This window comes from Gossypium hirsutum, chromosome D04 (assembly GCF_007990345.1).
Source record: "Gossypium hirsutum isolate 1008001.06 chromosome D04, Gossypium_hirsutum_v2.1, whole genome shotgun sequence".
In the NCBI taxonomy this organism is placed as follows: Eukaryota; Viridiplantae; Streptophyta; class Magnoliopsida; order Malvales; family Malvaceae; genus Gossypium; species Gossypium hirsutum.
The window spans coordinates 6817202-6841665 of record NC_053440.1 but is presented as its reverse complement, the minus strand read 5'-3'; the positions used below and the strand labels follow the sequence as shown (position 1 = coordinate 6841665).

Genomic DNA, 24464 nt, shown 5'->3' with positions numbered 1-24464 from the left:
ACAAATTAAGGGGAAAATGTTTCAATTTATAGTTGAGTTTTTTCAAATCTAAAGGTATAATTTAAATTACATTAACAGTCAATATTAAAGCTTATTTATAATATAAGAATTTTAAGGGATTTAAACTTTATACAATCTTATTTATGCCATTAAGACTTCAATTAGATGGACTTCTCTATTTGTTTCACGAATAGGGTCAATTTAAGTGGGTTTAAATGATGCTCATTTAATCAGTTGAACTTCATGAGATGTTTTGTGTGCATTTGTCATAGGCTTTGATCCGCGGCCCATGACATTCTCCCCAATCCTTCTCGCGATTCTTTTGTCGCATCCTCGAAATGACACTATTTTGATTCGTCTCGAAATTGTCTCAATGCTTCGGCAGATTCCTAACTAGTCTATCTATTAGGTTGTTTTGCTCCTTGTAACATTTGCTTCGATTTATGTCTTCATTGTCGCCTAACTTGAACTATTTCTCTTTTTAGTACATCTTGTTCGCAATAGCCTATCTTTTTTACTTGCCTCCATTGTGATTTGCTTCGATCGAAATCCCCTTAATCCTTACAAATAGGCTTAGGTGTGCCCACATTGAACACTGGATTAGTCTTGAGTATTGTTGCCAACTGTGGTTTGTAAGTCCCTCGACTTGCCCACTTCAGATATTTGAAAGGGCCTTTGTCTCTTTGCTAAGCCAATGATAAGTCATAATGTAAAACACTAAGATAACGTTTGAGATGTACCTTACTTGTCACATTTACTCGGTTTGACTGCCTAGTTTGCATCACCACTCTTCCAACAAAGTTCCGTGCACAATCCACCTCTCTCATAGGTGGTAGCCCTACTGATAACTCAATAGGCTTTATATCAGTTTGTTGCACTCCTAGTCTTTTCAAAGGGGTCTTCGTAGCACTCTAATCTACCAAGTCAATGTTCTTACCACGATTAATATCCTTGGCTAGCTGGATTGTTGATAATACCTTCGTTTCACCTTTCTCATCATGACTCACTTGTACAATGCATTGCCATTTACGAGTGTCCAAGATACATATACAATTAGCAAAAGGAAACAATAGAGCATTAATCTTGTCAAGAAAATTCAAGCCAAGAACAAAGTCGTAATTATCTAAGTGAATTACCTCGAAATCTTCATTGTATTGATCAATCTGTAGCTCAACTCATTGTGTTACTCCCACAGCTTAGATCTCTTTAAAATTTACAGTCTTAGTCTTCTTAGTCAACTTACTAATTAAGAAATCAAGTTTACTTGCAACTTTATCTGATATGAACAAATCAGATGCCCCCGTATCAATAAGAACACTCCTTTGGCCTAATATGTTGATGTCCAAAAACATCAACCCTTTGTGCTTGCGATCTCTCTTTGTTTTAGAAGAATTGAGTATCATTGACTCAAGCATTAAAATCTCACTTTTGGCTCCACTTTTGCTTTATTGATCACAAATATCTTAGATTGCTCTGGACAATCCCGCATATTATGCGGACCATAGCATAAGAAACACTTCATTGGTTTCTTTTCATTCTCTCTAATCCTCTTGGCTTCGACAAAACTCAAGATTGAACCAAGCTTCTATTGGGACCGCCGGTACGCCTCGTAGCGCAGCGGAAAAATGTTTCGACGATCCTCATTCATGGATCCATGTATGAGAAACAAAAAGGGTTGAAGTAAGGATGAAGATATACCTTCTTAAATGCAAAATGATGAAAGGATGCTACTGATTCGGTGTCGATTCCAAGTCACAACAAAAATGTCTCAGCCTCTACATAGTCCACCCGGTATTAAAACGAACAGTAAAAACTCTCTTTGAGATTTTCCAGAGAAAATCTCCCGAAATGGCTGCTAGACCTTTTTTTTTCTTATTTTCTTTTTAAAACACACTTACCCTAATTCAGAATTTTGGTATGCATATATTAAAAACATAATCAATTCTATAGAGAACATATGAGAAACATTAAACACGTTATATTCTTTCCAAAAAGAATTATAACATATGGAAGGTATTAAAAAATTATATTCTTTCCAAAAAGAATTATAACTACCAGTTTCAATGTTTAACCAAAATCATAATTATAATAATTTCGAAAAACTATATCTTGTTAAAATTTTATATAAATCAAATTCATATATTAATTTTAACTATGTTCTCTATTTGTGTACTACAAGCTTGTACATTTAATTCATTTAATATTTAACTGTCAAATTAAATTAATTCAATAATTAATTTAGTTCACGTGACAACTAAACACAATACCAACTGTGTTTGGATTTTGTTCGTTTTAAACATAGGGTGTGACCCTGTAGGTTCTTGTAACATTAGTAGTAATACTAGAATATTTCTAATAATACAAGTAATAAGTGGCATCTAGCAATGCATCATTGCTACCTAAGTTACAAGAAGTCGTAATTTGACATAAATTTTTTGTGATAAACCTTTCATATATTACATCCTTTTGTCCTTTATATCTAGATTGGACATAAGTCATGGAATAGTCACATTTATAAAATCCAATCTCATGTTTCTTGATATCTCGAGTAGACTACAATAAAAAAATAAGTATGATATCTTATATCAACTTATTTGAGCATTATCATGCATTTCTAGTCTCACTCAATCAAGTGGCCTAAGATATTGCTCCCATTAACAAATCCTATATTGATCAACCATATCCCACTACATAGATTTTGGCATATCCAACATCAATTTTTTCAGTACAACCTGTTACAGAAGATGTTTGACTATATCAAAATATACGATTCACGATGTTGGGATAATGATGATCTCAAGTCCGAGAATCATATACATAGTTATCACTATTAGTAATGTTGTGACTATTACATAATAATCCAAAAAACATACTCATAGCGGGTCAGTCCAATATGTTGTTCTCTAGCACATACTCATGTTTTGATTTTGACATCCCTATGTCAATGACAACACTTTGTCATCAATCAACTACACATTAGTTTCAATGCATTATTGTTGTCCAAGACCAAAATAATACTTGACTAAGGACCTTTTAAGAATAATAATATTTTCTTAAGACTTTATTACAATTCAGTTTATTTATATACATAGAAAAAAAACTGAAATAATAATGACAATGCTTTATATCAATAAACAAGGTAAAAAAACTATGTAATTACAACCATATCATGATTGGTCTTTGAGTATACTATAATAGCTTTATCAATGCTTTGTCTGGCTTATCATCCTCTTCGATGGTAGAAAGTGCATATTTTTTTGGATAGTCCCTTACTATATTTGAACAGTTACGAAGGAAACATTTCACTATCCCCTTTGGTTTGTTGTTGGGCTTTCGCTTCCCATTATATGGTTTCCCTTACCACCATTTTCATTATTGCCTTTTCTATCTTGTTCTTTCTCATGTTTTCCCCCACTATTTCTCGTCTCTTTGGGCTTAGGGGATTCGAACTTGTCTTTCTTCAGACCAAACTCGACGAAGGAATCCATCTTGGTCATATGTCACGAGCTATAGATCAAAGCCCGTAACAACGGCGTACAAAATGTCTCATGGAGGTCAATTGATTAAATGGGGCTCATTCAACCCATTTAAACTGGCTCGATTCGTGGAATATGTAGAGAAGTCCATCTACTTGAAGCCTTGGTGACCAAGTGAAACATTTAAAAAAAACTAGGGCTACTCTGGTAGATAGGGAAACTAATCTTCTAAGATTTGTAATCTTAGAAGATTTGATTTTGTAATCTTACGGGATCATGTAAATCCCTTAAGAAACTCAATTGTAGATCTCGATCTTCGGTGTAAAGTAATCTGCATTATTAGATCTAGGGGAGCTCAACTATAAATAAAGGTTTTCCCTCTCATTTGTAATCACCCCATTGTATTCCATTAAAAGTTATAATTATTTTAAAAGTATTTACTTAAACACATTGCGGGCATTACTTTCTTGTGGTTTTTTTTCTTTCGTTGCTCTTTTGTCTTTGAGTTGTTTACACTTTATTTTTTATGCCTTGAGAATTTTTATTATGAACTCTCACTTTCCGAGAGTTAGGTTGACTTAGGCGAATTTGAAATCGAGAAATCGCCTAAGCTCCTATAGATAGAGAGACTAAAGTTCTAGCCCCATGACAGTTGATATTCGAGCTTAAGTCTAAAGGCGCTGATCAAGATGATGAAATGAGTATACGATTAGATTGAGAAAATGGAGACCTGTAAGAGGGTTATGGAGCATTATTGATCAAACAAAATTCTTTTAACATCATATCATTAAATATATTAACATTATTAAAACCAACCCATCATATGAATTTTGTCCCTAAACCGAGCCTTCAAGGCCCTAAAAATAGCTTAGAAGCAATTCGAGATTAATTTGAAACAAATCAAAAAAATTTAGGAAAACATGACAATTTACAAAAATAGGGGACACATGGTCGTGTGGCCAGGCCGTGCGGAACACCCTAGGCCGTGTAACTTTCGAAATAGGGACAGACGGTCGTGTCTCAGCCCGTGTAACTCACTGAGTTAGGTTACACTACTGTGCCTTTGACCATGTGTGGCACACGGCCAAGTGCATGGACGTGTCTCAGGCCGTGTGCACCTAAATGAACCTTAAATGACAAGTTTGCCATTTCGAACTTTCTTGGTCATTAAGTAAACCATTTATCAACCAAAAAACCTATCCAAAATGACATTAAACAAGTTCAAATCATAACATTTTCAATCATCTTAAGTGCCTAACCAATGTAACTTCATTGATACCACAAATATACACATAATCAATAATATAAACCATCATCCAAAACATGCAAATTCACACAACTTAACATTTAACCAATATACCCATCATAGGCACCTCAAATCTCAACAAGTCAATTAAACCTCTTAGTCATACATATTTTCACAAGTTTATATCAAAAAGATATTCCATCATCACATTCCATAGCAAGGCATTATCTAAACTTTTAGCAAACAACACCAAAATCATGTATAGGTGTTCATGATACCAATTTGCAATTAAGTTCACTATTTACATTACACACTTACCCAAAACAAAAGTAAGATCACAACAAGTCTATTACATGCCATATAATCCAAAATGAACGTTCCAAAAACTATCGAAAATAGGTGGATAGTGTGACTTGAGTGCTGATCCGACCATCCAATCTTCAAAGGTATCTACAAGAACAAAAATTAACACAAGTAAGCTCATTGAAGCTTAGTAAGTTTGATATACAGAAACAATAAATCTTACCAAAGTAAAAACAACATTTCTACCAATAATAACTCAACTACAATGTTTTCCTGTCATCCAAAATCTCAACCCAGTGAATTTCATAATTCAATTCAAAGCTCAATCAAAGTTCTCCGAGAATAATATACATATCCACAATATAATCAATTCTAGATATCAATTACATGTCATGCCATTCAAAATCATTATTTAAGTATAATATAATAATTTACGATTTGATTAACGACTTAAAGATATGAGTACATCGACATTCCAATTGAAACACACCAGATGCTCAAAAGAGCTAATCCATCCGAAACACACCGGATGCTCAAAAGAGCTAATCCATTCCGCGTTCAATCCGATCCAAAAATTGAATTTCAACAACTTTTCTCAAATAACTTTATATCATTTATAATCAAATATATATATTATATCACATTATATCATCAAACATTTCATATAGATGTTAAATTATAAACGTAAAAACTTACATGTTTGATTTGCAGTAAAGATCTAGAATAGCTTAATCAACAATCGACATTGTGCCAATTCATAATTTTCAATTTTCAATTTTCAATTTTCAATTACACACATCAATATAATTCAAACATTATACAATTTAGGCGTATAATAAATTTAAAAATGTACTAGATTTAAACCGTACGAACTTACTAGACTAAATTGCAGCAACGACAAAGTATAAGAGCTATTTGATACTTTTCTCTTTTCCTCGGTTTTCCACTCATTCAGGATCTAAAATAATAATTCCATTCAATTCACTAATTTTAACAGGAATATTAATTTATTTTATGCAATTAAGTCATTTTGACATTTTTATAAAATTGCCCCCAATATTTTACTTTTATACAATTTAGTCCCTAAACCCAAAACATGCAATTTAAGCATTTTTATTCAAATTTCATTTCAACTGAATTATTCACTATTTCTCTAAAGCCCATACATACTATTATTTCACATCAAGTCCTTGTACTTTTATTACTTTAACGATTTAGTCCTTAAACATTAAAATTACCAAAATTACTTTACAAAATAGTCTTATCTAGCAATCAAGCTCAATAATATTTCATAAAACTTCAAGATTACACTAAACTCATTAATGGCATAATCCAAAACATTTGACAGTTTTACAAATTAGACCACGGGTTAGCTAGATTAAGCTACAACGATCTCAAAAACATAAGAATTATTAAAAACGAACAAGAAATACTCACCATGCAATAGAAATTTGTCAAGGCCAAAACCCGTATTCTTTAAGCATGGAGGAATCGATTTTCACACCAAAATGGAGATGAAGTTTGTTTTATAATTTAATCTTATGTAATCTTTTTTATTAATTACAAAAATGCCATTAATTCATATTTATTTTTAGCTAAAACATATATATCGACTGTCCAACACTTTAAATATGGTTAAATTACCATATAAATCCACTCAATTATGCTTTCATAACCATTTAGCACAAATAAATTAATAACGATGAACTTTTACAATTTTTATGATTTAGTCATTTTACTTAATTAACTATCTAAACATCAAAATTTCTGAAACGAACTTCAATGTACCAAAATAATCACCCTAAATTACGAAAACGAGATCCAAATACCTCGTTTTCAATAGCCACTTGACTTTTGAACCAAACCACTTATACGAACTTTTAATTCAATTAGTTAAATTCATCAAATCAAAATTCAATATAATATAAACATATTATTATTAGCTGTATAATTTAAATACTAATTATACGAACTTACTTGTCAGATTTGTGGTCCCGAAACTACTATTTTTGACACCACTAAAAAATAGGTTGTTACAACTCTCCCCCCTTAGGAAATTTCATCCTCGAAATTTTACCTAGCAGTACTTATTTATTCTGAGATTTACCTCAGAACAAAAATCATCACTAGCTCATTCGAATATGAAAGATAATGGTTCAATAACCATTTTGAATAACGCAAATTTAACCAGTATAATGAAGTTCTATTTTTCCAAGTTATCTTTAAACTTGAATATGCAGCATTGTAACATGTCTTCCAAAACCCGTATTAACACTCTAATTGTCCATCTACCTATGATGAAATGTTGTACTGAAATTAAGTTTAGTGCCTAAAGCCTCGTGAAGTTTACTCGAAAATCTCGATGTAAACCTTGGATCACGATAAAAAATAATAGACGTCGAAACTCTATGTAATCTTACAATCTCTGACACATATAATTCTGTTAATATCTCAAGTGAGTAATGTATTCTGGCTGGAATAAAGTGTGCAGATTTAGTCAATCTATCAACATTCACCCAAATCGAATATTTCTTTTTCGAAGTTAAAGACAAACCAGATACGAAACCTATCGTGACTTGTTCCCACTTCCACTCAAGAATCGTAACAAACTGTAATAATCCTACCGGTACCTGATGCTCTGCTTTTACCTGCTAACAAATTAAGCATTTAGCTACGAACTCACAAATCTTACGTTTCATACCTGACCACTAGTACATCCATTTCAAATCACAATACATCTTCGTTTTACCAAGATGAATGGAATATGTACTACTGTGAGCCTCTGTTAGAATATCACGTTTCAAATCTAAATTATTCGAGATACAAATCCTATCACGTTAATGCAAAGTACCATAATCACTAACACTGTATGCAGTAGTCAAATTATCCTGAACCAAATTTCTTTTCATTAACAACCTTAGATCATTATTTTGTAACTCCCAAAATTGTTGTAGAAACAAGGGTTTAGTCCTCAACTCTGTCAGTACAGAACCATAGTCATTCAAAGCTAAATGAGCGTTCAACGCTCGAAGTGCAAACAATGACGACTTTCGACTGAGTGCATCCGCAACCACATTTGCCTTTCTCGGATGATAATCAATAACCAGATCATAACCTTTCAATAGCTCTAATCAACTTGCTATCTCAGGTTCAATTCCTTCTAGGTCATTAAATACTTTAAACTTTTGTAATCAATGTACACATGACATTTCTGGTCATATAGATAATGCCTCTAAATCTTCAAAGCGAAAACAATCGCGACCAACTCGAGATCGTGAGTAGGATAATTTCTTTCATGTAGCTTTAATTGTCGTGAAGCATAAGCTACTACTTTCCCAGACTGGATTAACATGCAACCCGAACCATTGAGAGATGCATCTCTGTAAACAACATATTCTATCCCAGATTTAGGCTGAGTTAGTACTGGAGCTTATGTTAACCTATTTTTCAGCTGATCAAAACTCTGTTACGAAAATATATTATACTACCGGTATCCACTGTAACTCGTATAGATAGCTCACTTTAGATTTACTCTAATTAGGTAATAGCTTCGGTCATCATTCTAAAAATTTTGGTTTCCCTGAAGAAACAACGATCTAGTTTTTTTTTTAATTCAACTAATACAGAAATATTATTATAATCATCACTTTCCTTTCTAGATTAAGAATAGGCCAATACAGGATCTTCCAGAAATATTTTTTTTCAAAGTTTTCCATATAGAAATAGACAAGATTTTTACCTGAATCTACACAAAACCCATTTTCCAGATTTACTTGACCCAGAAAACCAACCCAGCGAAGCTAAAATTCACTTTTGTTAATTTTCACATAAATTATTTCTTGCACAAAGTCTGTAGTACAATATTTAAATATTAAACGTGCATAGGTTCTGTTTAAAGTAGATCAGAATACTATCATTACACATAACTACTACTATATAAATATCCAGATAAAGCTGAACAATCTAGTCCTTTTCCACTTCTAACTTAAAAACTATCATTTTAATCCCAAAAACTCTAACTAATCAACAATGATAACATTTTCAATCTTAAAAAATTCTAAAAATTATAACATAGGTCGGCTAATCTATAGTACCGGGATTTTAAAAACTTAAAAATTACAAGAAAATGATTAAATTGCACTAACAAATTTTGAGCTTGAACTTTAAGTCCCTAAGCCGTGCGTTTCTTTTCTTCTTCCTCATTTCAATTTGCATGTGAAATGGGTTTTTGGGTTGTTTTATTCCACTAACTATTATTATATAACATATACATTAAGTTCATTTTATTTTTTTATTTATTTATTATTACAGCATATAATTAATAGTTTAGTTAATAAATTTCTAAGAGAACCAACCCACCACCATCCATCAACATTAATTAGTAGGGTAATGACTACTTTAGTCCTTTTAATTAATTTCAATCTATAATTCAACTTTTAGTCTCTTGTACATTAATAACTCTTAATTCATGAAAATTACTTATCCAAAATTTAATTCGCCTCTATTATAGCTCCGTTAATATTTTATGAAAACATTCACGAGCCTGATTTACGGAACGGAGTCCCAAAACTATACTTTTTGTCACCCCTAACTATCGGGTCGTCACATTAGATATCACAACCAAAATCCTATTTTGAAAATTTTTTAAAACTCTGATTTTTCCCTAAATTTATTTTCCATTGCATTTTCCAAACCCTTTTTTCCAACATAGAGCCAATGTCACGATAGACCAAGACTTGTGTCGCGACATAAGAGTCAGTATGCTACTCTTGGGATATCTTTAGGGGTATGTCGCGACACCATTAGGCTATGTCGCGGCATCGAAGGTAGTTTCATGATTTCTCCATTCTGCTCTTTGTGTTGCGACATTGAGCATTCCGTGTTACAACATAGCAAGCAGTATCCATTTAATATTCCTTCTAATGGTCTCCTGCACACTTATAAAGTCCATTTACTCACCCTTAGGCCTCATTTGACCCCTAAGATTAATAAAAGAATAAATTTGTTAATTTTATTGGATTTAAGAAAAATTACTAAAACATAATTAAATCCTAATGAAAATACTTAATTTCAAGCTCGTAAAGTGTGAAACTAGTTTAATCTACTACATCGAATTACAACAGATCATATTTTCATTTCCATTTTCATTTTTGGAAACCTACATTGATTTCCAAATGATTAAATTTCTTCATTTCGGAGAGAACCATAATTATTCTTGAATGCTTCCCGTTTCCCTTTTTCTATTCATTCTATTATTTCTATTCATACACGCAGTTCACTGGTTTCAACGAGCTAGCAAGTAGACCGATTGGACATATGTGGTTGAGCCTCAAATGATTTATAATTAAATTTTGGCTTTTCACCTATTAATTATAAACTCATTTAGTCAAGAAGTCATTCCACTATAGTATCGTGACTGAGCTCTCCTCAACGACATACCATTACGTAAGTAACTACCCAATGCTCGTTCAATGACCTTGTCATAAGTGTGTTACCCTTATAGGATATCCTAGATCTCTTTGGGATAATATATGTTCTCCCAATATGATCCTATTTTATCTCATGGTAACCACTAAATCTTTTTGAAAAGTCAATCACTATCAAATAGTGATCAATTAATCCATCACAAAGACAGACGACCCGTGGCCACATTTACCTTTCATCAACCCATGGCTACATACTACAGAAGTCGTACACCCAATGCACCAGCTTTCGGTTCCTTATCTATTTGAACTCAGGCTTTTACTTACATCATCCACTCAGGGTTTAGGTATGCCACACTATGAACGTCACAAGTGAATAAATCAATAAAATGATTTAGGATCTATTCTTCTTGGATCCTGTACGATGTACTATCAGTCCAGTCAGTCACATCTATGTTTCTATCTTCTAGGAGTTATCCACTCTGATGCCCAAGACAATACATCTTCTTGATTGGACTTGATAGACAACATATTCGTCTTTCAATTGATTTGCTTATTTTTTTATTAGACTACAGAGCATGTTTAAGTTTGTCTACTAATACAAGTTGTCTTTTCATACTATGATCCGACCACGTAATACCACTTAATATTAATTAAACATTAGACAACCAATGAGCAACATTTGCTTCCGTTTTGATTTGCGTAAAAAAACCATGTGAGAAAAATTATACAAAGTATATTAATATAATAAATGATTTTGTTTTATTAATAAATCTGTTCGAGAAAAGTTAAAAGTGTGTATGGACGAAAATACTACACTTAGGGCACTAGATCCAATAGTCTCCCACTTGCCCTAGTGAAGTAGATGAGTCATGTCTTCGCTAAAAAAATCCTCGGGGTTTGTCTTCATATACGATCATTGACTACATCTATCAAACAGTACTGTCTCCCTTATATGCTTTGTCCTTATGTGGTTTCTTTTAGGCTTAGTTATATATGCACTGCTATAGTGCCAAAGCTTTTTCATACCTCATATTTTGGCCCTCCATAGTGGAGTTAGTAGTGTAACCTTGCTTGACACTTATTCACATTATTGACCCGCCGTTTAGGACAAAAGTACAGCTTGATGTTGATTTCCTTGAATCTCAACATATTTGGAAGTCAGAGTCAATATATCTGATAGGAATAAGGTATCCTCCAGAATAAACAACCATATAATCTCTTGTTCTCTATAAAGACTTGAGTATATGCTTAGCTGTGTGTCAATGTCTTAGACCTAGATTCACCTGATATCAGCCTACCAACCCCATTGTAAGATAGATATCTGGGCGTATGTAAAGCATAGAATACATGAGACTTCCTACTGTTGAAGCATAATGAACTTTTATCATGTTTTCTCTTTCTTCCACTGTTTTAGGACAGTATTCTAAAGAGATATGAAATCCAGATATAGAAGGTTGATTTCTCTTCTTCGAATTTTTCATTGCATTACACTCCAATATTTTGTCTATGTATAAAGCTTGTGATAGTGCTATCACTTTATTCTTTCAATCCCTTAAGGTTCGAATACCTAGAACAAAATTAGCTTCCCTCAAGTTTTTAATTCTAAACTGTCAGGTTAACCACAATTTAATCAATGACAATGTCCCTACATTATTTCCAATGAGTAGAATGTCATCGACATATAAAATGATAAAAATCACCTTTCCATCCCCTAAACATTTGTAAACACAAGGTTCATCTACGTTTTTCTCAAATCCAAAAGTCTAGATTGCCTGATCAAATTTTTGATTCCATGAACGGGATGCTTGCTTAAGTCCATATATGGACCTAAGCAAATTGAAAACTTTATGCTCGTTTCCTTTAGCTATATACCCAGTGGGTTGCATTATGTAGATGCTCTCTTTAAGATAGTCGTTCAAAAATGTTGTCTTGACATCTATTTTTCAGATCTCGTAATCGAGATCCGACACAGTGGATAGTAATATACGAATTAGCTTGAGAATGAAAACCAGAGAGAAGCTTTCTTCGTAATCGATACATTATTTTTTAGTATAACATTCTGCTACAAGTCTGGCCTTATAAGTTTTCATTTTTCCATCCACATTTCTTTTCCTTTTATAAATACAACAAGACTGTCGCAGATGGAATCTGCCTATGGTTGTGGGTACACAGCAAAAGAAATATAGATAAACTGCCAATACTTCCTCCGTTTATAACGTCACACCCCATGCAATGCAATATATCATGCTCAATAGATCAATACAATAGCATTTAATATGATTTTAGCAGAATAATATAGAAGTAAACAATATGCTCTTATATGTTCGATTAGGCAGCAATTAATATGTGTTTGACAGATCAATTCAGTAGCAAAAGTCATGCTTTTTATGTATTTGGTTTAATGGTGACATAAGGCATACTATACATACAATCATAACTTCAAAACAATATACATATGTATTTCTCATAATGCATGCAAATATATATAGATATCATATTAAATTGGTGCATCAAATCATGGATCCTAACATAATTCATATTATTAGGGTTTCAATTGAATAAATTAAAGCACTAAAAATAGTTCAGAAATCATTTAAGGACTAAATTGATCAAATTCTAAAATTTTTAGGCAAAACTATAAAGTAGGATAAACAGGGGACACAAGGTTCTTTGACCAACCATGTGGGATGCTATGGACCGTGTAGAAGGGGTACACAACTGTGTGGCCAGGTCCTGTAACAAACTTAGGCTGTATGGATTATGTAAAATTAGGCTACAGGGGACACACGGTCGTATGGCGGGCCATGTAGAGGGTCTTAGGCCATGTGCGAATTGGAATAACCTAGGTTTTCAAGGGGACATGGTCGTGTGAGGGGTTGTTCGGTCCACATGCCCATGTGGCAAACTGTGTGGCCTTATCTTAGGCACGATTTTGTCCTGATTCACTTGTAAAAGAACACACACCTTTCACCGAGATCTCGAGCAACGTTCCTTACATTCAAATCCGGTCCAGTGCACCTTAAACGGGTCTGATTCTTGATAAGGACTAAGAACATTTCTAATGGAAATTACGAATCTGATTGATAAATGAGTTGAATTCGTGAATTGAATTTTATTTCGGGAACAAAAATATTTTCATCATTATGAAGTTTATGCATCATTATAACTTATGTTATGTTTTAAATGTTCGGATTATAGAAACACCACTGAGTTATACTCAACATATGGTTTTTTTTCATGCACAAGTTAGTTTTCACATCCTAAAAATTGAGTTAACAGAAATTGGGTTAATGAATCGAGAGTGGTCACGCTCAAAATTTTTGAAGATGACTTTTGTGCATTTGATAATAAATAGGTATCAAGTCTAGTAATTAAGTAGTAGTGGAGCTGTCCTTGAAGACTTGAGTTCGAATTCCTTCCCTCACATTATTTTCTATTTGGTGCAATTTTTCTTCAAACCTTAGTAAATGACACACCATGTTTTTAAATAAATGTTGTAGGAGTGTTAATAAGCAAATGAGTTGGCCTAGTGGTTAAGAGCATAATTAGATACCATTAGGTCTTATGATCAATTCCCCACATCTTCATTATTTTTATTAAATTTTTAGCTCATAAAACCTTAGTGAAAGTTTCCATTATCGTCCACTCCTAGTTAACATGCGATGGAAGATTCTTTCCTATTTTATCTAGTCAATTTCCCCCAATAGCCCCCTTTTCACTCATTTGATCCACTTTTCATGCCCTTGCCCCATTATTGCCATTTTCCTTCCATTACCATATCATTGTCGTCCCATGCACCTACACACTCCTAAACTCCCATTTGTTTTTCATTTCACTTTTCTCTCTTTTTCCCCCTCATTCAACCACCATATTTTTACTATTTGCGACCAAAACACCACCATATTCTCACCAAATCACCACCGTGACATCAAAAAGACTTCCCCTCTCTTCCATGCCTCCTCCACACTTCACCACTGTCGCACCACTACCGTGTCGCCACCATAGCATCGCACCACCATCGTCGTTAGTCACCATTTTTCACTGATTTTTATTTTCTCTTCACTTCTTTAGTGATAATTGATCTACTAATCCTCCTCTCTTAAGTTTATAGATTATTTCTATGTTCTAATCTATTCCTTTCTTTTATTTGGATGTTGAACTCCTCCTTAGATAAATCTCTTGGCGATTGTTGATCTTTCCAACTTAATCTTAGTAATGTAAGTATCTATGGGGGAAAACCGATCTCAATTGCTCCATTACTTATAACCGTGTATAAGGGCTGATTTTTATGTGATTATTTTTGAAGGGTTGATTTGATTATCTGAATTCTCTACACCCATAAGAAATCAATATAATTTCTTCATAAAAAAGAAAAAAGAGTCAGTTCTCTACTCAAAATTTTAAGAGTTAGAGATTAAATTCATGGCCAAGAATAATAATTGTATTTCTTTAATAAATCATCTTTTAAATCAGATCAAGTGGGAGATCTGCCTTTTTGCCCAATCACTAAATATCTAAGTTTAGATCTAGTGGAAAGGCTAATCGTCAGGTGTGGATTTAAATTATTAGAAAATTTGCATAATGACTTATTGTCAAATATTATATACGTATTTATTTAAGAATGAAAACTTGATAAGAGCCCCATATTGTGAAATCTTTAAAAAAAACCTTATGTATTCATAAAGATGTTAAATCTGTAATTAGGGGAAAAATATAAGTGCCTCGAACTGATTATTTTGTGAATGTATGTTATAATTGATGTGACTTGATTGTTGTGAAATTATGTATACTTACCTGCTCTTATGATAAGTGATTTTATGGCAATATTGGTTACGCATGACATATATAAATCATGCCATTGTTGTGATAATTGAGATATGATTCGCATGTTAAGCATGTCGACTGTATTAATTATATATTTGATTTGCATGTTAAGCTTGTCAGCTATGTTGATTACAAATCTAACTCACATGTTAAGCATGCCACTGAAAATATTGTTCATATGCCATATCACATGCATGAGGTTAGGATGATTATGAAAAAAGGAAGACTTTGGTAGTTTTATTGCAATATTGAGTGGCTTGACCATAATGTTACTGAGTGGTTTGGCCATAGCACTATTGAGTGGCTTGTCCACAACATTATTGAGTGGCTTGACCACAACGATATAGTTTGACTACGATATTGAGTGGCTTGGCCACAACGTTATTGAGTGGCTTGACCACAACGATACAGCTTGACTGTGATATTAAGTGGTTTAGCCAGAACGTGGTGTGTTATTGGATGGACGAGCTCTAGAGAAATCTTTATTGGTGTGTAGTGGAGATGGGTAGGAATGTTTTTGAAAAACTTGCATTGATTTCTGAAAAAGCTTTGCATTGGCATTCTCACGCACCTTGATATATGTAAGATGATGTTGAATATAAGTGTTGCTATATTCATGAAATGTATGGCTTAAACATTAATCTCTTTTATGTTGAGTTCACACTGAGATTTCAAAGCTCATCCCTTTAAAATTTCCCTACTTTTCAGATAACCCACGAGGTTAGGACCTGGGTACGGATATTGGAGGAGTTTATTGGATGCTTTCATACACAGGTATTTTAAATTACGTTTAATACTTATTTTGGGACTATAATAAGTTTGTTTATGAACTGCGGCATGGGGCAATACTTGTGGGATTTTTTATTCTGATTTGCGTGACTTGATTGTATGACATTAAGTTTTAAAAATTGCATAAATTAGTTTTTTATAAGACTATGCATGAAACTTGGTTTATTTTTAAAACCTGACAAAAACACTCTTTTCCACCTCGACAATGAAAATAAGTTTTAGACAAATATATGACTTAGTTTTGAGGTTTTAAATTGTCTATTGACATTTTATCGAATTTACATGAAATGTTTCTTTTTAACAAAATATGGTTTTAGCAAAATTTTTCATTACGATTTTTATAGAAATCTGTCAATATTACATTTTTTCACTGTGACTCTGAGAAATAAGTTTTTAATAAAATTAAACTTAGTTTTCAAAATTACTAATGTTTACAAATGAGATTTTAAAGACATTTAATTTCTGAAGCTAATATGTTTTTCCAAAATAATGACAAATAACAAAATTCTCTAGTTTTGAATAAATAAATGAATGATTTTGAAATATGATTGAAATTATGAAAGTTTTGAATAGTGATCAAACTTTTACAAAATACCGAAATCATCGATTACTAAAATTTATCATGTTTTTGAGAAATTAAGTTAAACATTCGATTTCACTAGTTTTGAACGATTTATGCAAATGGTTTAAAAAGTATGTTTGAAAACTACGAAAGATTTTTTGGGTCATTCCGATGGCTAATGTGGCTTTTTGAATTCGGTTGTAATGACTAAGCCAGGTTTGGGAGGTTACATTAAGTATTTAAAGAATCGATCATTGACTCAACATCCAGCGACAATCCCGAACTCAAGTGTTGGTAAATTGTTCTTGTTGGTCTTGGCATGTACCTAGGAATGATTTTATACTTATAATAGTCATTATGTGTTTGGTTGACATTGTGAATGCTATGAATATATATATGTATGTATGTGATGTTAATGATCTTGTTGTTGATGACTTGTTAAGTTGTTTTGTTTTGTGCCTAATGTTCAAATGGATGAGATAATATCATGGTATGCATTGTGTTTTGATTGATGCTTGAATTAGAATGATAGATGATATACATTTAGGTTATGTTTAGGGATGTTTTGGTAAGTTAATACTTAATGTTTGAGATTGATTGAATGGTTAATTGATGCTTGAGAAGTTGAAGATGAATATATCATTTACTGACTATTGAATTGGTATTTGTATGTTCTTTTGGTTGTGCTTTATATGATGGAAATTGTTGAGGTGCCTTAAAGTATATTAGTGCATTTGTATATATTTATTTGGTTAGCTTTGAATTTTTGATTGAGGTGTTAATTGTGACATATTGGTTAGGCACTTAGGATGGTGATTATAAATGATGAAATTGACTTGTTTTGATTGTTTTTTGAATGGTTGATTTTGATTTAAAACAGATGACTTGTAGCCTTAGTGAAGCATGTTAGGAAACTTGTTGCGAAAGGTAATTATAAGTACACATAGATGTGTGCCCTGAAAGGTTTGGAGACACGACCGTGTGGCCTGTGAATTTTGGTAATTTTGGTTGCACACGATCTCGGAGAGTTACACAGTCTAGCCACACGACCATGCTCTTGAGTCACACGGGCTGAGCTATGTCACACGGTCTACCCACACGGTTGTATGACCCAAATTTCATATGGCATCAAGTTGTTACACGTTTTGCTCACACGACCTCAACTCTTCCACACGGTCTAAGGACAAGGACATATGTCGCCTATTTCCAAATTTTTCCCAACTTCTTTATTTTAATTCAAATCAATCCCTATTCATTCCCGAATTGTTTTTAAGCTTCTGTATACTCAATATTATTCTGAAATAGATTGAATAAATTGTATGAAATTGTTGGGTACTTGTTCGTAACATCTCATTACTTCGGTCCAACGACCGGACCGAGTAATGGGTGTTACAAGACGATTGCGAGCGAAGATTGCTTCAAAATCGTGCTTCCATTAACTATTAATGAGAATTCTCTTTTCTTTATTCTTTTATTCCGTTATTTATATTTCGTTAACTTGATCAACTAACATTTGTATGAATGTTGAGATAAAATCTTATGCATATTTCATATATTGTATGATTCAGTTATGGAAATGATTTATTGATTAAGTAATTATTTTTCTAAAATTGAGTGTTTATTTAAAAGTTGTCATAGCCCAGAAATTGGATTGGAAGAAATTGAGTTGGTGAAATCACGAGTGGTTAAGTTTTTCTGTTTTTGAGTTAAGATTGTGAAAATTATGTCAAGGAAATTAATCTAGTTTAATGGTTAAGTATTATGTTTGCGTATGAGAGGTTCTGAGTTTGAGTCATTTTCATTGAATTTTTGCCTAAACCTCTATCTTTGAACATTTGGTTTATAAATTATTTTCACTTAATTGTTGATAATAAAGAGTCTGTTGGTTCAGTGGTAAGACGTCAACTTACCATTAAGTCTTGTGTTTAAATTTTTGTGTGTGCAAAGAAAAAATTATTTTTGTTTTTAACTCTAGAGAAATTTTGATTAGGATAACTAATCAGATTTAGTGAGGGTAGTAGGTGGTTTTTCTTAAAAAAAAATTAATTAGTCACCCCAAAAATCTTTTCTCAGATTTCTTTTTTTTCCTTTGTTTTTCCTCTATTGTCGTTCTTTGTTCCCATTCCTTAAAATTCTCCATAAACTTCTAGTTCTTTTCTTTTCTTGTTATTGGACTATTTCTCAATCACTTGGTTTTCCGTTGCGAACCACCTTCTTGTTGCTATAATTTTGGCCATTGTTGGTCTTTGTCGATCCATTCTTTAGCGTTGTGTTTGTAATATCTCGTTTTCAGTGGTGTTAAAAATAGTAGTTTTGGGACCACGATTTTGATATGTGAGATCGTGTTTTATTATTTAATTAATTTTTTAGAGTTACACTAAGGTCGTATTAAATTTTGGTGAAGTTTTAACGTTTGCTTGGTTAGTTTAAGAAAAAGGATCAATTTGTAAGAGATGTAAAACTAGCCACAATTGAATTTTAATAATTAATTAGTTAAATTAATGAAAGGGGGAGGACCTATGGTATAATTAGACCTTGTATGCTTTAGTGGATGGTTAGTAAGGCTTTTTATTTAAATTTTTACATGTTAATTACATGTTATTAGCAAAATGTAATAATAATAAAAGTAAAAATAAGACATAAAACTATCATCATCTTTATTTTCCTCCTCAGTCAACTAAAACTCCATGAAAGAACTATCCAAGCATTTGGTCTTCTCTTTGGAGTTTTCATGATTTTATTCTTAGTAATTTCTATGTTTTTGAGATCGTTGCATCTAGGTCCAGCTAACCCGTACCTTAGTTTTTGAAATTGACAAAGATTTTAAATGTTGCCATTGATGAATCCTTGTTACTTTGGATATTAAATGATAAAATTGAAGTGTTAGTTGTTGATTAAAATTAGTTTATTAAGTAATTTTGTTAGTTTTTAAATAAAGGATTAATTTGATTAAATATTAAAATTGACATGAAATTCTTGTGAATTTTGAATAATTAAGGATTGTTCTAGTTTAGAATAAAATTTGGCTAGCTTGGGATATTTGGGAATTTTATTAAAATTGAAATTTTGAGTTTAGGGACTAAATTGTAATAAATGTAAAAATTTAGAGAAATGTGTAATTAATGAAAAGTTAAGGATCATGTACATTAAATTGAGTGTGAAATGTATGTGAAATTAATAGATTGTATCTAATTATTATATAGATCAAGACTTGAGTCAAAAAGACAATAATTAGTGAAAATGGAAAATCGCTAAGTAGTCCCTGCTTTGCAATTGGAAGTAATCGTAGGTAAGTTCATAGTGAGTTGTTATATAAATGTAAGTTAATTGTGATTATACTATTGTTTTCTATTTAGTTGTTGGTATATATGTGAAATTCTTTTAGTTATTTATATATATTGGAGTATTGCAAATTAGTACATATGAAGTCGATAAATTAATAGTAGTACTTCTTGAGGTTGCATATTATAGATATGAAAGTAATGAATTTATGGTATGTGTACAGAAATAATGAAGTGCCTCTGGTTAATGGAAATGTATTTAAGTAATGAATTTAAGTGTAATGCCTGGTTGAACTTAGTAATCGCGTAAGATACAATTGGCATGCCAATAGGGTTAATATGCGCTCTTGTCGGGATTTGCACTTTGGTGCCTTTGTTTGTACTTCGGTGCCTCTGATCGCACATTAGTGCCTCTATCTGCACTTTGGTGCCTCTGTTATGCATCTATAATGCCTCTAGTATGGTGTAGTTACCCAGGTATCCGAGTCGAGTTATTTAGTTCATTGGGCTAAATGTTAATAGAATTCATGGTTTACTTATGTGCTTAATTGTTTATGCATATTCAAGATATTAGGAAGTGTTAAATGTTCAATGAACTACTTGTTTATATGAATTATCATGGTATGTTTTGATATGTGAATAAGAACTAATATGGTTTGTGAATGTGTTTGATTATTAGGAATTGTAAATTATATATTTAGATTTTGATGTCAAGTAAGGTAAGTTAGTTTAATGTTTTAAACTATGAACTTACTAAGCTTTATTAGCTTACTTGTTTCATTTTTGGTTCTTTGGTAGTAACCAAATTTGCGGATTGACCGAACGGATCGATAGGAAGCTCACACTATCCAACCATTTTGGTAGTTTTTTTTTTCGTTTTGGAATGTGGCATGTATATAGGTGTTTTGTTGTGAATATGTAAATGTTATTTTATAAAGGCATATTTAGTGAAATGATTGATTTGAATGTGTATGGTTGATGTGTTTTACTTTGGTATTCTTAGGCACGTTTGGTTCGCTGTAATGGAATAGAGATGTAATTGAATTGAGCTGTAATGGAATAGAGCTGTAATAATATTCTTGTGTTTGGTTGAATGGAATGATGTTGTAATAGCATAAGGAAAAAAACTAAAATGACTAGAATACCCTTAGCAAAATTTTTTTAGGTAGATGATTATTGTTATTAAATTTTAATAAGATTATTATTAAAAATAATTTAATAAAATAATATATAATTTAATAAAATCCTTAATATAATTATTATTATATGAATTAAAAAAACATAATATATAATACTATAAAAATAATATATAATCTACTTTAATTTCTTATTAATAAAATTTGAAACATTGAACTCATCCTCTTCTTCAACATCAAAACCGCACCAATTATAACAATAATCCAAATTGATTTCAAATTTTTTGGCATTTAAACCATTCCCTCTTACTAAACCTGATTTCACCACGAATTCGTCAAACTCTTTGTTTCATCTAGGGCAAATTATAGGTTTAATTTCCGTCCTTTTTCTCTTCAATTCTGAGGAGGAATCTCACATTTTTTTCTTCAATTTTATTATGAAGAAAATTTAATAAATAAATTTGATGAATTTTATTAGATTTGGAAAATGGTGCTTTAAAAAATTAAATGATACACTTTTAGACTCCACAAATAGAGTCAAAAGATTGACAAGTGTTCTATAGAGGTATAGTAAAATATTAACCTAGTAAGATTAAAAAAGAAAAAATGTGAAATTGTTTTCTGGTAGAATCTAAATAGAATTGAAGAAGAAATAAAAGGGAAATGTTACAGGCTAAATTAACCAAAATGGTAAAGATTGAGGGTTGTATCTATGGTTATACAATAATATAGGGATTGTGCTTAAAATTTACGCCATAAGTTAATAGGCCTTAAAACGTTTGAGATAATATCCAAAATCTTGTCCCTATAAAACTGGGTGATGATGTTACACAAACCATGCTGGCTTTTAGAGACCCTGAGTGCTAATACCTATCAAAATTCACTCAGTCCCATATACATATATATAACACACTCCATCTAATCCAATTTTACCTCATATACAAATACTTTTGTTGTAACAGCCCGATTTTTTTACCCTAATCGGAACAGTGGTTTCGGGACCACAAATTTGAATTAGAAAAATATTTTAATATTATTTTTTGTGTTTATTATGTGTTAATTTACTAGTGTGAAAATTTCGTGCTTTAGTTTCGCCGTTTGAGTGTCCGATTGAATAAAAGGATTAAATCGCGTAAAATAAAAATTTAATGGTTATTTCTAAAAAGGGGCTGAATAGTGGTTATTCTTTTAATATAGAGGTTTTGTTTTGCAATTTAACCATTAAATAGAATAGTGGGCGGCTTGTGTATAATATATATAGTTTTTATATTAATTATAAATGTTATAATATATATATTATATTATACTATTATAATTAAACAAATAAAGACCACCATCATCTTTTATTTCATTATCATCTAATCGAAGCTAAGAAAAGAAAATAAAAGAAGAACAACCAAGCTATTCGGCCATCTTTGATGCTTGATTTTAAGATCAAGAATTAAAGAAATTGGACTTGGATCGGAGGAAGACTAAAGTCGTTGACTAATCGTTCCGTTTCGATTATCGTTGTCAAAGGTAAGTCTATTAGCAATTTAAAAGTTATTAAATCAATATTTATACATGTATATCGATGGTATACTTGATGAGCTGTAATTAAATGTTTATAATTTGAAGTATAAGTATGAATTTTATATAAGTATTTGATAGTTTCGAATATACAAGTATAATATTGTATAAGTTTATGAATTAAATTATAGGTTTAAATTTTATATAAGTAAAGGTGAGATTCGGATAGGCATGTATATATATGAAAATCTCTTGTAATGAAATTAGGTATGAAATTATACATGTATATGATAGATTCAAAATATATGTAATAGCATGAATAAACTTTGAATTTAGATAAAGGTACGAATATGTATATATTTATATTTATAATTATATACATAATGATCGAATATATATACATATGTGTATATATATATAGTTTTTTTTAATTTAGTGGAAGTATGAATGTTGTATATGTATAAATTCTTGGTTTTAATCCAAGGTAAGTATGATTTATACATATATATGTATATTAGGTTCGAATATATGTATATATATGAATAAACTCTTAGATTTAATTAAGATATGTAACTTATATTTATATATGTGAGTTGGTAATTATATATATATATGTTATATTCGAATGATCAGGTATACATACATGTATATGATTTTATAGTGAAATTAGGTATGACAATTATACAAGGTTACATGAGGTTCGGTTATGTTAATATACAAGTATATATTCTTGTAACGAATTATGTATGTTTATTCATGTAAAGTTCTTGAATAGCATTGGAAGTATGAAATTATTGAGCTGGAATTGATGTTTGAACTTTAAATTATCTATGTTATTTAAAGATATGGTTTATAAATTATTGAGCTGAATTTTAAGTGGATTTTATATACAAATATGAGATACAACTTCTGTGAATTGAGATTCTTTTGTTAAAGCTCAGTACTAATCTGATTTATTGCCAGTGAAATAATTCAGACTTTATGTCTAGTAGGCTTTATGCCGGTGAAATTATTCAGACTATACGTCTAACAGGCTTAATGCCGGTGATATATTTCGGACTATAAGTCTAGCAGGCTAAAAGCCGGCGTACCGAATCAGGTTTTAAAACCTAGCAGGCTAAGTGCCGGTGAAGCTATTTAAATTATGTGAGAATATGCAATTGATATAGCTATGATTTTGGCTATATTAAATTGATGAGCATATATATATTCGGTCTAAGTAATTATTAAATATCTATATATATGTGCATTCGGTATATGCATATATTAAATATATATGCATTTGGTATATGCATTTGATAAGCAATTGATATATATATTCGGCAAATGCATTTGATAAGTATATATATGTATTTGAGGTGTATATACATTTGTTTATAAGTATTTGATGAATATGTTTGCATTCGGTTATAATGTTTATTAGGTATATATATTTGATTATAAATAAAATGGTTTAAAGACAGCAAATGCTAATAAAATAATTATTTGTGTTAATTACGAATTCAGTGAATTTGATTTGGAAATTATATGACTTATATATATTTTAGTTATGTTATAGACTTTCTAAGCTATATAAGCTTACTTTGTTCGTTTACGTCTCTCTGTTTTATAGATTTTAGATCCAGCTTCAAGCTCGGGGATCGTCAACAAGTTCATCACCTTATCTATTATCTCGGTATTTTAAATATTTAAATTCTAACTATGGCATGTATAGACTAGATAAATATTTTGGAGGTCGTATTTTGTTGTATTATATATGATTATAATAGCCATACTAAAATGGTTTATTTTCTTATGGATTTGCTAGTTTGCAATGTCTATATTAGTTAGATTTTAATGTCTTTGTTTATTAAGAATGGTTGTGTTTGTTCGGTAATGCCTCGTAATTCTAATTCGGCGACAGATACGGGTT

The 24464-nt window shown here is 31.4% G+C and overlaps 1 long non-coding RNA gene across 1 annotated transcript; it reads left to right on the top strand.

Annotated features, from left to right (window-relative positions):
* Positions 1 to 14241: 14241 nt before the first annotated feature.
* LOC121216286 (uncharacterized) lies at positions 14242 to 18094 on the top strand. Its single transcript, XR_005912390.1, has 5 exons — positions 14242 to 14474; positions 14622 to 14668; positions 15984 to 16049; positions 16843 to 16920; positions 17507 to 18094. It is a non-coding gene; the product is annotated as an uncharacterized lncRNA (long non-coding RNA).
* The last annotated feature ends 6370 nt before the right edge of the window (positions 18095 to 24464 follow it).